At 42.7% G+C, this 14,678-nt stretch overlaps 1 protein-coding gene and 1 non-coding gene across 5 annotated transcripts in view; both read right to left on the bottom strand.

Annotated features, from left to right (window-relative positions):
• The window catches only part of LOC108291515 (CCHC-type zinc finger nucleic acid binding protein), a 15,560-nt gene extending 5,763 nt beyond the window's left edge, over positions 1 to 9,797 (bottom strand). Inside the window, exon 1 of one of the 4 annotated variants that reach the window (XM_017511936.2) lies at positions 9,577 to 9,797. The gene's annotated coding sequence lies outside the window, so the exon portion shown is untranslated. The remainder of the gene's footprint in view (positions 1 to 9,576) is intronic. The other 3 variants (XM_017511938.2, XM_017511937.2, XM_017511935.2) reach the window with 3 other exon arrangements.
• Positions 9,798 to 11,232: 1,435 nt separating this feature from the next.
• Positions 11,233 to 11,336, bottom strand: LOC119468609. Its single transcript, XR_005197323.1, has one exon. It is a non-coding gene; the product is annotated as a U6 spliceosomal RNA (small nuclear RNA).
• Positions 11,337 to 14,678: the final 3,342 nt, after the last annotated feature.

Below are 14,678 nucleotides of genomic sequence, written 5' to 3'. Positions count from 1 at the left end.
GAGGCTGAGGCAGGAGAATTGCCTGAACCCAGGAGGCGGAGGTTGCGATGAGCCGAGATCGCGCCATTGCACTCCAGCCTGGGTAACAAGAGCGAAACTCCGTCTCAAAAAAAAAAAATAAAATAAAAAATAAAATAAAATAAAAGAGAAATCTTTCTATTAACTCTTGCCACATGCCTACGAACATATAACCAAAAAAATTGTTTGGCTATGAGTTATTTGTGGTTTCAGATGTATAAAACATTATTTCTAGTTAAAAGAAACTAGCCAGTGAAGGAGACTAAAAACATATTTTTACAGAATTTGAAAGAGTATCTGCTTTGTAATCATTCTTTTAACTGTACTAGTATTAGCATCCTAAATTATGTAAACTGGTTTCCACCATAGGTAAGAGTTAGGATTAAAAAAAAAAAAGAACGGCATATAAAATGGTCAAAGAAAAAAAGCTGCTTATGGCACCACTTCTTCCCCATCTTCATTTTGTAACTTCTCCAGTTTAGTCAGATCAACTTGGGCTCATTTAACAACTGCTCTCAGGAATAACTATTTGCACTTAAATGATTACTTTTACAGAGTAATCCACCAGACAATCTGCAAGTCCTAAATATTTTATAATATTTAAACAAGATACTTCGCTTTTAGAAAATACAAAACAAGGCTGGGTACAGTGGCTCACACCTGTAATCCCAGCACTTTGGGACACCAAGGCAGGAGGATCACCTAAGGTCAGGAGTTTGAGACCAGCCTGACCAACATGGGGAAACTCTGTCTCTAATAAAAATACAAAATTAGCTGGGCATGGTGGCACACACCTGTAATCCCAGCTACTCAGGAGGCTGAGGCAGAAGAGTCACTTGAACCCGAGATTAATCAATGTAAGATTTCTCACAAACTGTTTCTCCATTTTCTTGTTTATCTCTAGTCATGGGACCCAGATCTAGTATAAAGGTGGGGGTAGGGAGAATGACAGGAACAAATATTTCTGGAAAGGAAACCATTGGCTAAAATAGCATGTTAAGACTTAATATTAAGCTCTACTTCCATTTCAATATAAACTACAAATGACATTTCTCCACTTAGTCAAGCAAATAAAATAATCCCATTAAAAGTGTCTCACAAGACTGCAATTCAAGTACTATTCTGTAAAACAAACATGTACCTCAGTGGCAAAGGCAGAACTTTACACACTAGAACAGAAATTTTAGATATTTTGCCATTTTTAGTCACACATAATTACGTTTACTAGAGTAAACGCTAAAAACAAAACAAAACAAAATACCACTAAGTCTTAGAAGGGAAGAAAGAATGTTTTTAGCCCCTAAATGTCATCAATACGACACATGCTTTTTAAAGGTGTCTTTCAGTGGCCTTAGGTACTTATGTATGCAATCTGCCTTCTCCTCCCTTTGGCCAACCCCAACACAGTGAATCAGGTGGTTTACAGTTTCACTGATAACTGGTCCCTTGTGGTAGACTTGTCTTTAGTAACATAATTAAACTAACCACTTTCCATAATGTTTTAGAAACACACTACTTATTTTTTTAATTGCATTTTAGGTTTTGGGGTACATATGAAGAACATGCAAGATTGTTGCCTAGGTACATACATGGCAGTGTGATCTGCTGCCTTCCTCCCCATCACCTGTATCTGGCATTACTCCCCATGCTCTCTCCCCAACCCCCCACCCCCGCCACTGTCCCTCCCCTATTTCCCCATCCCCGACAGACCTCAGTGTGTGATGCTCCCCTCCCTGTGTCCATGTGTTCTCATTATTCAATACCCACCTATGAGTGAGAACATTCAAGAAACATACTACTTATATTAGGCAGCAGGTCCCCATCCTAGTACTCATCTCATAAGAATATATTTAAAGGTCTTTACAGAATTCTGTGATATTCCTTAGTAAAACTAGGGTAAGGTAAGACAGCTGAGAATCATGGCCCCATGAATCTGTCTCATTGCCTGACTGCTTCTGGCTGGAATTTCGCTGCACTATCCTGGTCTCCCCTGCTCCTTCTCCACCTGTCACAACTTTTTTCAACCTTCATGGGCCAACTCAAATGCCAACTCTATAAAAGAATCTGGGCTGGGTGCACTGGCTCACACCTGTAATCCCAATACTTTGGGAGGCCGAGGAAGATGGATCACAAGGTCAGGAGTTTGAGATCAGCCTGACCAACATGATGAAACCCATCTCTATTAATAATACAAAAATTAGCTGGGTGTGGTAGTATGCGCCTGTAGTCCCAACTTATCGGGAGGGTGAGGCAGAAGAATTGCTTGAACCCGGGAGGCAGAGGCTGCAGTGAGCCGAGATTGTGCCACTGCACTCCAGCCTAGCACCTGGCGACAGAGTGAGACTGTCTCCAAAAAAAAAAAAAAAAAAAAGTTCTAGGACACTCTGTTAATATCTATCTAATGGCAGTGCCATATTGCCTTGTATGATATTCCTTGAAGGCAGAGACCAAGTAATTCACCTTTGAATCATCAAACACCCCATATAGTTAACCTTTTAGTGGCCATTATGTAACTCAGCATTTTAATTTTTGGGGGACAGGGGTCTTTAGTAATTTGGTGAATAAACTACTGACCCAATCCAATCTAACCAAGCACTAACAATAAAGCACCTAAATTACTGCTATCAGTCACAAGAGTTATTGCATCATTAATTTAAATAACGATGTATTCTCAAGTTTTATACTCATTAAGGACTGACTACAGTCACTCCCTGAAACTCTCAGCTTTCTGAAATCATAGGTAGGATTCTGCACAAATGAATTTTTAGGATCTACAACTTTCAGCTTCTGACAGGGATTAAGGCCAATCACTCAAAAGGACATTCCCAATGTAATGTTTTTAAAACTCTGTAACAGAAGTTATCTTTTACTTATGTTATTTTGGGGGATTCCAATCTATAATAAAGCAAAGACTGGAAAATATTAAAGCAAAAAAACGGATAAATCATAAAACCATGAAAATTAGATTTTTTTCAGATTAACACAATCCCCATGTGTGGCTGAGAAATTTACACCCAAGACAACTAAAATAGCCAGCAGCCAGGCCAGAACCTCTAACTTGTCATCCAGGTTCTATTAGTCCAAGAATTCATAACCAACTAGACTTCAGTACTATTTTTATGCAATGCTACAAAACATACTAACTTCAATAAAAAAACAAAATACTGTTTTTCACTTTTTGTCAGCCAGCAGGAATACATGTATTTTCCTCCTTTTGCCAAAAACCACTAACATGGGGCTGGGCACAGTGCCCCATGCCTGTAATCCCAGCACTATGGGAGGTAGAGGCACACAGATCACAAGGTCAGGAGATCAAGACCATCCTGGCCAACATGGTGAAACCCTGTCTCTACTAAAAATATAAAAATTAGCTGGTACGCTCCTGTAGTCCCAGTTACTCAGGAGGCTGAGGCAGGAGAATCACTTAAACCTGGGAGGTGGAGGCTGCAGTGAGCCAAGCTGGCACCAGTGTACTCCAGCCAAAGCGACAGAGTAAGACTCCGTCTCAAAACAAAGCAGCAACAACAACAAAACCCCACTAACCTAAGGGACCACTTATTAAAGGTTCCTTGGGTTTGTGTTTTCTCTGGAAAAAAATTTTTGTAAAATCTGATACTTCTATAGTGCACTGATGTAGCCTGCCTGTCACTATAAAAGAGATTTTATTTTAGGACCATACTTAACCTGGGTTAATCACTTAACCCAGTTTAACTACTTGTTGTGTTACCTCAAAGACATTTGACTGCTCATCTGTCTTACTGGTAAAAAGAGATAATAAAACTGATGTATGTGGTAAGAATTGTTACACAGTACTTTGTGCTTAATAGATAATCAATTAAAAAACCTATCGGCCAGGCAAGGTGGCTCACGCCTGTAATTCCAGCACTTTGGGAGGCTGAGGCGGGTGGATCACGAGGTCAGGAGTTCAAGACCATCCTGGCGAACACAGCGAAACCCCATCTCTACTAAAAATACAAAAAAAGTAGCTGGGCATGGTGGCACCACCTGTAGTCCCAGCTACTGGGGAGGCTGAGGCAGGAGAACCATTTGAACCTGGGAGGCGGAGGTTGCAGGGAGCCAAGATCATGCCACTGCACTCCAGCCGCGTGACACCTCAGAAAAAAAAAAAAAAAAACCTATCAAAGTTTTTGTCTTCTGAGTACATAGTTATTCTTTCCACTATTTCCCCAATTACCTTAGACTGCTTACAGGTAGTAGACAGAACTCAGTCCAAAGTCTATTACATAGCAGAGTGGGGCTAACTGCTTATACTCGTTTCCCACCTTACAGTTCTATTTCCTGAATGGAATGGAAAAGAGATTAAGGGGAGAAAAACAGGTGAGTTCCAAATCAATTCACATTTTCAACTACCAGACATCAAGACATCTGTTCTAAGTTTCAATTTTTGTGTATCAAATTTTTATAACACAAACCACTTTAAAAGCTGGTAGGAGCACAGGGCATGCCAGGCAGGAGAAGGAATGACTAAGAAAGTCAAGGTAAGGTCTGGGCAGAGCATGGTGGCTCATGCCTATAATCCCAGCACTTTGGGAGGCTGGGGCAGGCATATCACTTGAAGTCTGGAGCTCAAGATCAGCCTGGCCAACATGGTGAAACCCTATCTCTACTAAAAATACAAAAATTAGCCGAGTATGGTAACACACACCTATAATCACAGCTACTTGGGAAGCTTGGGCAGGAGAATTGCTTGAACCTGGAAGGCAGGGGTTGCAGTGAGCTGAGATCACGCCACTGCACTCTAGCCTGGGAAACAGGGAGGGACTCTGTCACAAAAAAAAAAAAAAAAAAAATGTCTGACAAGACTGTGAGGGGCCATGTAAGCTAAACTAAGAGGTATAACTATTTTACTCCCACAGGAGGGACCATTGTGGGGGAGGAAGAAGAAAAAAACTGTTTTACAAATTTTGTACTTATTGAGACTTTAAAGATTAAATATTAGAATTAAATGAACCACAAATGATTATTATACTAAATTTGTCTTCCTTAACGTAATTGTACCATACTATTGATACTAAGAACAAATCTAGTAAACTACTAAAACCTAACAGTATGTGGTCAAGACTAACAATCTGGGTTCTAATAAATAGAATGATCATAACTCTATCCTAGAAAATACATTTAAAATAAGTAGCAACAGGAAAGTTGGGGATAAAAAAATGATACTAGCAAAGTAAGGTGTGATTCTGGCTATCTTTATTATTTTATATGGTTTTCCTAACACAGCTGGACACGTTCACATTTGTATATATCCTTAATAACTTCGAAAGGATTATCCCTGGCTCATTCATGTTGTTGACCTAACTGCATTGAGACCATATTGGAGCTTTTGCCCTCTGAATGTATATACTCATTGTTAAGATGGCAAGTCAGTTTAGTGTTCCAACATGGTACTGGAACACTTCAGACTGTTTTGATAAAAACAAACTACGGATGCAAAGAAAGGAAGCAGTATACATTCTGCATTATCTGCATTCCAGCCAGGAGAATGGAAAACGGAGTAGTTACCTGGGGGGCAATTCTACATTCTTATCCTGGTTCCTGCATTTACTGCCTGACCTTGGTTAATTACATGCATTTCTGCCTGGCCTGATTACTTCTTGAAGGGTTTTAATACCTGGATACCTATGAGTCAGGCATTAGTAAACATATATATAATCTTACAACCTTACAAGTAATGTATTCTTGCTCCATTTCAATGACAAACTAAAGATATGACACCAAGTGACTTACCCAAAGCCACACATCTAAAGTACATCAGGATTTCAAGAGTCTGGCTCTCAACCCTCTGCAGAGGCTTTCGTTAAGAATTTGTTAAGTGTTGAGGCTGGGCGAGGTGGCTCACGCCTGTAATCCCAACACTTTGGGAGGCTGAGGCAGGCGGATCATCTGAGGTCAGGAGTTCAAGACCAGCTTGGCCAACATGGTGAAACCCTGTCTCTACTAAAAATACAAAAATTAGCCAGGTGTGGTGGCGGGCACCTGTAGTCCCAGCTACTTGGGAGGCTGAGGCAGGAGAATGGCTTGAACCTGGAAGGCAGAGGTTGCAGTGAGCCGAGATCATGCTATTGCACTCCAGCCTAGGTGACAGAGCGAGACTCCATTTCAGAAAAAATAAAAATAAAAAGTTAAAGTACACAAAAATGCTATCATAATATATGACAAAAATGCCATTGTGTAGTATTTTTAAAGCAGGGAATTATACAATTTACTTCCTACTTCAAAATATTACATAAAGGTAATACTATGTATCTAGTAACTTTAAAAAAGCCATGGCTGGGCTCAGCGGCTCACGCCTGTAATCCCAGCACTTTGGGAGGCCAAGGCAGACAAATCACAAGGTCAGGAGATCTCGATGTTCCTGGCCAACATGGTGAAACCCCATCTCTACTAAAAATACAAAAATTAGCCAGGCATGGTGGTGTGTACCTGTAATCCCAGCTATTCCGGAGGCCAAGGCAAGACAATCACTAGAATCTGGGAATCGGAGGTTGCAGTGAGCTGAGACTGCACTCCAGCCTGGGCCGGTGACAGAGCGAGACTCAGCACCCCACCCTCCACCATCTCCCCCACATACAATTGAATTGTATTCATTCTGTATTTCTCTTTAGATAAAATCAAAGTAAAACTAGAACTGATAGCTTTTTAAAAAAAATCTACAGTCATAATTTTGACTTCATTCACACAGGTTTCTTGAATTTTAAGCTAAGACAGACATTCTCCTTAACTTCATGGCAGAACTTATGAGTCTCACCAAACAAACACTGGCAACCTGATTTCACTAGTTAACACCTCACTGTATTTATGGAGCCATTCCAGGTGATCATTGTAGCCCTCTCATATTCCTAAAACAAAATCCTTCTAATTACAACTTGAAATCTGGTGGCCCCAAGTTCTCACTTTATTATCCCAGTAGTTTTAAACATGAAAATGCTGCATAGCTTACTGCAATCACTCAATGGCATTCCCTTGCTGCAGCAGCATCTGACACTGCCAGAATAAGAGTTCTATGAAGTGAGGCAGTAGGGAAAGAGCATTCTCCACATAGCAGGCCAGGATGCCTTGGCATCATTCTCCTGGCTTTCTACTTACTGTCAGGAGGCTAGGAAGAGAAAAAAGCCAATCATTTTTTAAACTCTCATTCCTGCAGGGAAAAAAAAAAAAGCAAAATCTCTTGTGGTCAACTGTTCAGCCAATACACCATTCAATCCAATTAGTCCAGTGGTAGTTTCATTGCTTTTAGGCACCAGTTTGGTATTATCCCATATACATGCCACGTATTTTATTGAACTTTAAAAGCCAAGTAGAATTGTCATAAATCATGCAACAAAACACATTTATACTTTAAGATAAAGATCTCTCTGGCTGTTTCAGATGTTCAAATGCCAGTGTAAGAAAAACCCCTGGTCTTCCACTGATTTGGTTCAAAATATTTTACAGACTGCACCATATGTTTGAAATATATTACCTCTCCTGTTACCAATACGAAAAAAAATGTGGACCTTTGGTTCCTCAGAAAAACACAAACATAACTGTTACTTTTTTTTAAAGAAAAACTGTTATCAAGAGATGAAATCTGGAAAACTTTAAGTTTTTAATTCTGCCTTTGGGAATCTAATAAATTATTCCTTTTATATTCCAATACACAAAGAACTCTTGTAGATAAGAATCAGACTCAACAAACTAAAAGCGTGTACCTAGGAGCCTGGCAGTTTACAGGTGTTTCATTAACCTTAACTAGACCAACTCATTAGAAGCATTTAAAACTATTTAGAAGTGGGGAGGGGGAAGCCTAAGTGATAAGGACTAAATATCTTATCTTTTTGAAACCCTAAAAGCTCTACGCTCCGTTTATACTACTTAAGTAAACAACATAAAATTGCAAATTTAAATTCTAAGATTAATTCCTTCATGGAAATATTAACTGGTCATGTTTCACTCTAAAACTGGGTCAAACAATACGAAAGGGGGAGAATCTACTTTTAAAAACGTAATTTAAGAGCAAGATGGGGATATACATTAGACGACCTTCACTTTGAAAAAGACAAAAAACAAATTCAGAGTTTTGGCTTCGTATCTCTTCTGAGTCCTTCAGAATAATGACTGAAACACACTAGCTGAAATCACAGACGATTACTGAGCAATGTTCTCTTTTTACAAGACCCCACAAGACCAGCAGTCACTTCCTTTGGAAGTGCCCTGTGGCTGAAGCCATGTGGTTAACATGTGGCAACAAGCACAAGTCTTACCCATCAACACCTAAACCCAAATGTGGAGAATTATGCCATTCTAAAATAGGTTTTCACGATATGGAAAAATCTAGATGGAGGATGGCTAATCGAATTTCATGTCTGTCTCGTTTGTAACTACAGCTGTTTCATTAATCCAAGAAATGATGCAAAGACTACCGACTGCTGCTATGGTTTTGGAGGATTGACAAATCCGTGTTTTTTTCTGGTAATGGCGCTTTTAAAGGATCCCAGCAACTTAAATCGTGTTGACTCAGGGAAAGTGGGCCCCATTAGCCCCTTTTCGAATGCTAATGTAAGACAAGCAACTTACTACCTAAATAACGATAAGAATACTAGAATCAGGGAAACCATCAGGTATGGGGAGTACAAACTCTAAAGGCTCACAAGTCTTCCAGTGGTGTCTGGCCACCGGAAACACAAGGGCGTCTTCAAAAACCCTTTTCTTTCTTTCTTTTCTTTCTTTTTTTTTTTTTTTTTTTGAGACGGAGTCTCGCTCTGTTGCCCAGGCTGAGTGCAGTGGCGCGATCTTGGCTCACCACAACCTCCGCCTCCCGGGCTCAAGCGCTTCTACTTCCTCAGCCTCCCGAGTAACTAGGCCTACAGGCGTGCACCACCATGACCCGCTAATTTTTGTATTTTTAGTAGAGACGGTTTTTCACTATGTTGGCCAGGCTGGTCTCGAACTCCCGACCTCGCGATCCGCCCGCCTCGGCCTCCCAACGTGTTAGGCTTACAGGCGTGACCCACTGCGCCCGGCCTAAGAACCCTTTTCTAAGGCCCCCAAAACCCTTGGCACATTGCCCGTCAGGCTCACGACCCCAGCACATGGTCTGCACGACTATACCCACCCCATTCTCCCTTCGTCCGCAGCCGGGAGCCTTTCCCCACAACGCGGACTCTTTCCACCGAGTTCCCGCCAAATCCACCCTCTGCCCCTCATTCGGCGACCCTCGACGCATTAGGGCCTCAGCCCCAAGGGCGCAAGGGTCCGGGCCCCCCGTGCCCTAAGCCTGCGGCCTGGGGTGCGGCCCTGGCGCCGAGAGGCCCCCATGCTCGGCGACCCAGCTTCCCAGGACGAAGAAAGGGCAGAAGTGTCGTCTGACAGCGGTGGGCCAGAAACTAGGGTCCGAGGAGGTGGCAGCAGCCGAGCTTCCCGCCTGACGCAGCAGCGGCCCAGGCCAAAGTGCAGCCGCCATCGCCGCCTCGCCGCTCCCTACCCTCTCTGTTCGCCTCAGAACCGCTCCGCACTGCGGTTCCCTCAGCGCCGGCCCCCTCCCCCAGCCCTCACCTTCCGCGTCGGAGCGGGCCCGCAGCGACGGAGTCTCAGACGCAGGCCTGTGGAAGACGGCTCGCAAGGTAGCGGCTGTTTATTTTGAGGGTCCTTGCCTGCGCCACACGCGGGTCTGCACACGGCCCCACATACGCCGCTGCGCACGGCTCTCCTCCGCCTCGCCCACGCGGCCAATCAGCGCGCGGGGTTCGGCAGTCCAATCAGAGACGCTCGCGGGAGGGCCGCCCTGCTGGAGCGCGGCGCGGCGCGGGGCGGGACTAGTGTTTCTGCGCGCCGCTGCCTTTCCCGCCGTGCCACGCGCGCGGCCTTTCCCGCCGGGATTATAGTCCCGGTGGCCCTCGGGCCCTTCCTAGATGGGTCCGTCCTCTTCCCGACTGAATGGAAGTCTGGCTGTCCCCGCCTTGGTGGTCTCTCTTGCCAGCTGGAGCCTAGGGATGCCAGGGGACGGGTCTCGGTGCAGTGACTGCGATTATCATGCGACCACAGAAAGTTTCTCCTCCTTCTCGGGCTCCTACCAGGCCCTTGGCTTTCAGAGCCGTGCCCGATTTCCAGATACCTTTAAGTTTGCAGAAAAGGGGTGCCAGGTCACGGTGGTCACGGCTGTGGGATACAGGCTCTAAGATTTGTATTGGTTTTTGTGAGCTGGGAAAAGGCCTTGCTGCTTTCTCCGCCAGGACTGATGTATATTCCCAAGATGAAAGTGCCTGGTGAGGGAGAGGGGCCTCCGTGGAAAGGTCATGAGCATGGAAGGGAGTGGTGCCCAGACTATGACGTTTATCTCGTTTATGAGTGACATCCCGCGGGAGGGCCAGGAGAACCATTTGACCTGGCCTGTCATATTCAGGAATTGACTTCAGTTTAGATTTGTTATTTTCTCCAAAAGAGATGTGTGTATATAGTCCTAGAGAGTCTTGTCAAGATGAAACTCAATTTCAATTGTTCACTATAAAATATTTTAGAATTTTGTGTCTCATTCTAGAATGGCTTTATTTGAAACAAAACAAACAAAACAAGGAAGAGTCCCAAGTCTCATTGTTTTGACCCAAGTTTCATCTCAGTGGGATCCCCCAGTTCAATGCTATGAATTCTTTTTAAGAGTGGGGTCTCACTCCGTCGCTGGGATTACAGGCATGAGCCGCTGCACCTGGATCCCAGTGTTATGATTTTTGAAATCATGGTTGTGAGAAGGCAGAGCACATATGTTGAGAGTCAGGCATTAAACCTGGGTTCAAATCAGTAGTGATTACTTAGTCATGGTAAAGCAGTTAGCAGATTGTGTTCAATACAGCAGTTATCAAAGAATGAAGGTATAACTTGAAGGACCAATGATATTTTAAACTTTTTTTTTTTGAGACGGAGTCTCGCTCTGTCGCCCAGGCTGGAGTGCAATGGCACGATCTTGGCTCACCGCAACCTCTGCCTCCCACGTTCAAGCCATTCTCCTGCTCAACCTCCCTCCTCCCAAGTAGCTGGGATTACAGGCATGCGCCACCACGCCCGGCTAACTTTGTATTTTTAGTAGAGTAGTAGAGTTTCTCCATGTTGGTTAGGCTGGTCTCGAATTCCCGACCTCAGGTGATCGGCCCACTTCGGCCTCCCAAAGTGTTGGGATTACAGGCGTGAGCCACTGCGCCCAGCCCAACTTTTTTTTTTTTTTTTCTGGAAAGCTTCAGGAATTTGCGTGTCATCCTTGCGCAGGGGCCATGCTAATCTCTGTATCGTTCCAATTTTAGTATAAGTGCTACCGAAGCGAGCACCCAGCCCAACTTTTAAAATTTATTTATTATTATTATTTTTTGAGACAGCGTCTCCCTCTGTTACCCAGACTAGAGTGTAGTGGTGCCATCTCAGCTCACTACAACCTCTTCCTCCCGGGTTCAACCAATTCTGCCTCAGCTTCCCAAGTAGCTGGAACTACAGGCACCCACCACTGTGCCTAGCTAATTTTTGTATTTTTAGTATAGATGGGGTTTCACCATATTGGCCAGGCTGGTCTTGAACTCCTGGCCTCAAGTGGTCCAGCTACCTTAGCCTCCCAAAGTTTTGGGACTGCAGGTGTGAGCCACCTCGCCCAGTCTTAAACATTTTTAAAATTTTTTTTATTTTTATTATTATTTTTTAAGATGGGGTTTCACCACATTGGTCAGGCTGGTCTTGAACTCCCGACCTCAGGTGATCTGCCCGCCTTGGCCTCCAAAGTGCTCTGATTACAGACATGAGCCACCATGCCCGGCCTAACATTTTTTTTTTAATGAAAGCAACCTAAGGTAAAATTTTTTAATCAAAGCAGTCTAAAGTAAAAATATTTTTAGATTCAGTATAAAAAGTCCCCATTTCCAATCAGGTTGAATAAATGCCTAGCAGCTTATGTATTGTGCTAAAACACAATATATTATTTGCCAATAATAAAACAGTATTTTGTATTTATATAGTTTTATTACCAAGAAGCTTACTCAGTTTTATAGATTCCCCATCTGTAATCGGATTAATCTTTATAGTATCTTGAGGTAATGTACAGTGCAGCAATCAGACACTTAGGTAGTGACTTCTGAACTCTAACAATGAGCCAACATAATGCAAGAGGCTGTGTGTGAAGTCCAACCTGGCTGCATCCACACCACACCAAGAGGACAAGTTAAAATTACCATAGGAGCCAAAAATTAATATTTTCTGACTTATTTTTGTTTACCATTCCAACCATAGTGCTGTATAAAATATTTGCTATTCCTTATAGATGCAGGAATGGAATAGTCCTAATATTAAAATTTTTTTTCTGGATGTAGGCAAGCAAAAAAAACAAAAAAAATTTTTTTACAGCTATAGAAAATGAAAATGAGTGTGAGAAATAGAGATACTGGACATAATGTTCTATAGGTTTTAAAAGACTTAAGAGAAGAAATGGAAATATAATGTGGTCTTTACTTTTTGGCACTGGAGTAGTAATAGCTAATGGCTCTTTCTACCTGGCATGCAGCTTCCTGTAATGACTATTATTAATAGAGCCAGGCTGATCGTGAGACACCATGACTATCTCCAGGAAAGGCGTATGGTGGAATTTAACTACAATCGCTTCTATTGCCTGGATATGCCCTTTGGTACACCTATTTTACTAGAGATGTGTGAAAATAGGAAAAAGTCAGCTCACTCAAAAGATAAGCTGCCAGTGGGACTTTAAGAGGCTCCCATTACATTCCCCTTCCCTGGAGATGTTTTATTCCCCTCCTCTCCTCCAGTGTTCAGTCTCATGCTCAGCATTGCAGGGGTTACAAAGGTGACTAGTTAAGACACAGAGTGTGCCCTTGCAGAACTTGCAGGATAACAAGGGTCATAGAAAGTAGTAAGTGTCCTGAGAGAAGACCAGCTAAAATGCTATGATTCAGCATCATTCCTAAAATGGGTACCAGTTGAGCAGCAATACCTGCCAACTCTTAATTTTGGCTTAAATGCTACAGAGTACATGCCTTAGATGGCTGCTGTTAAATTGAGGGGATAGGTGATAAACCCATGTCTTGTTTTCCCTGACAGCAAGGAAATGGTGCCCTATGACTTTATTTGGAAAGTATGTAACTCAGACTGAGGAGAATAAGTTGATGTTTTCACCTCTCATATTTGCTTCTGAAGCAGAAAATTTACTAAGCTAAATCCTGAACTAGGAATTAGTAATACTAGTAATAGCTAATTGTTTATATATATATATACAGCTTTTATAGTAGTTCCTGGCATAAAGTAATTACTATTCAAATATTATTTCTTATTCTTATTTATTGGGTGCTTACTATATGCTAGGCAATGTTTTTAACCTCTTTTTGTTAAATTTTTGTTTTTTGAGACAGAGTTTTGCTCTTGCCACCCAGGCTGGAGTGCAGTGGTGCAATCGTGGTTCACTGCAACCCTCCACCTCCCATGTTCAGGCAATTCTTCTGGTTCAGCCTCTCCAGTAGCTGGGATTACAGGCATGTGCCACCATACCTGGCTAATTTTGTATTTTCAGTAGAGGTGAGGTTTTTCCATGTTGGTTAGGCTGGTCTTGAACTCCCAACCTCAGGTGATCTGCCCACCTCGGCCTCCCAAAGTGCTGGGATTACAGGTGTGGGCCGCTGCGACTGGCCGTTTTTAACGTCTTTATACGTTTTCACAAACCGCCTAGAAGTACTTTTATTATCCCCATGAGGAAACAAGTTGAGAGACTTCAAGTAATCTGCTCAAGGTCAGAAAGTGAGCAAATGACAGGTCAGGCTTCAAACACAGACAACCCATGTGCTTGAACAGTGCTATTGGCCTCCCAGTCTAACCAAGGCCTAATCCTATAAAATTCCATTGACTCTCTAAAGTGATGGTGTAGGGAATGCTAACTGATGATAAAGAAAATATGAAACACCGACAAATCATTTAGTGAACATTTCATTAGTTGGCTTCCTCCTCTGACCTTGAATTGAAACTCTCTACTGCAAACTAGTTAGAGAAAAATTGTATTTGCAAATAGTTTTGAAAGTTTCAAAGTAAAACCACCCATCCTTTTTTTCTTTTTCTTTTTATAAAGTAAAGGAATAAGGAATGGCTACTCCAAAGCACAGCAGCCTCTGATTTTCCTTAAAAGAAAAATAGCTGGCCAGGTGCAATGACTCACACCTGTAATTCCAACACTTAGAGAGGCTGGGCAAGTGGATTGCTTAAGCTCAGGAGTTCTGAGACCAGCCTGGTCAACATCGTTTTTTTGCGTGGTTTATTTTATGTATTGATTTATTGTTGAAACATAGTCTCGCTCTGTTGCCCTGGCTGGAGTGCAATCTCAGCTCACTGCAACCTCTGCTCCAGGTTCAGTTGATTCTCCTGCCTCAGCCTCTGGAGTAGCTGGGATTACAGGTGCCTGCCACCACACCTGACTAATTTTTTTTTTTTTTTTTTGAGACAGAGTCACTCTCTGTCACCAGGCTGGAGTGCAATGGTGCCATCTTGGCTCATGCAACCTCCAACTCCCTGGTTCAATTTATTCTCCTGCCTTAGCCTCCGAGTAGCTGGGATTACAGGCACATGCCACCATGCCCAGCTAAATTTACTATTTTTAGGAGAGACAGGTTTTCACCATGTAATTTTCTGTA

The sequence above is a fragment of the Cebus imitator genome, unplaced genomic scaffold, assembly GCF_001604975.1.
Source record: "Cebus imitator isolate Cc_AM_T3 unplaced genomic scaffold, Cebus_imitator-1.0 Scaffold457, whole genome shotgun sequence".
Lineage (NCBI taxonomy): Eukaryota > Metazoa > Chordata > Mammalia > Primates > Cebidae > Cebus > Cebus imitator.
Note: the sequence above shows the minus strand (reverse complement) of the source record. Positions and strands in the feature narration are given on the sequence as shown.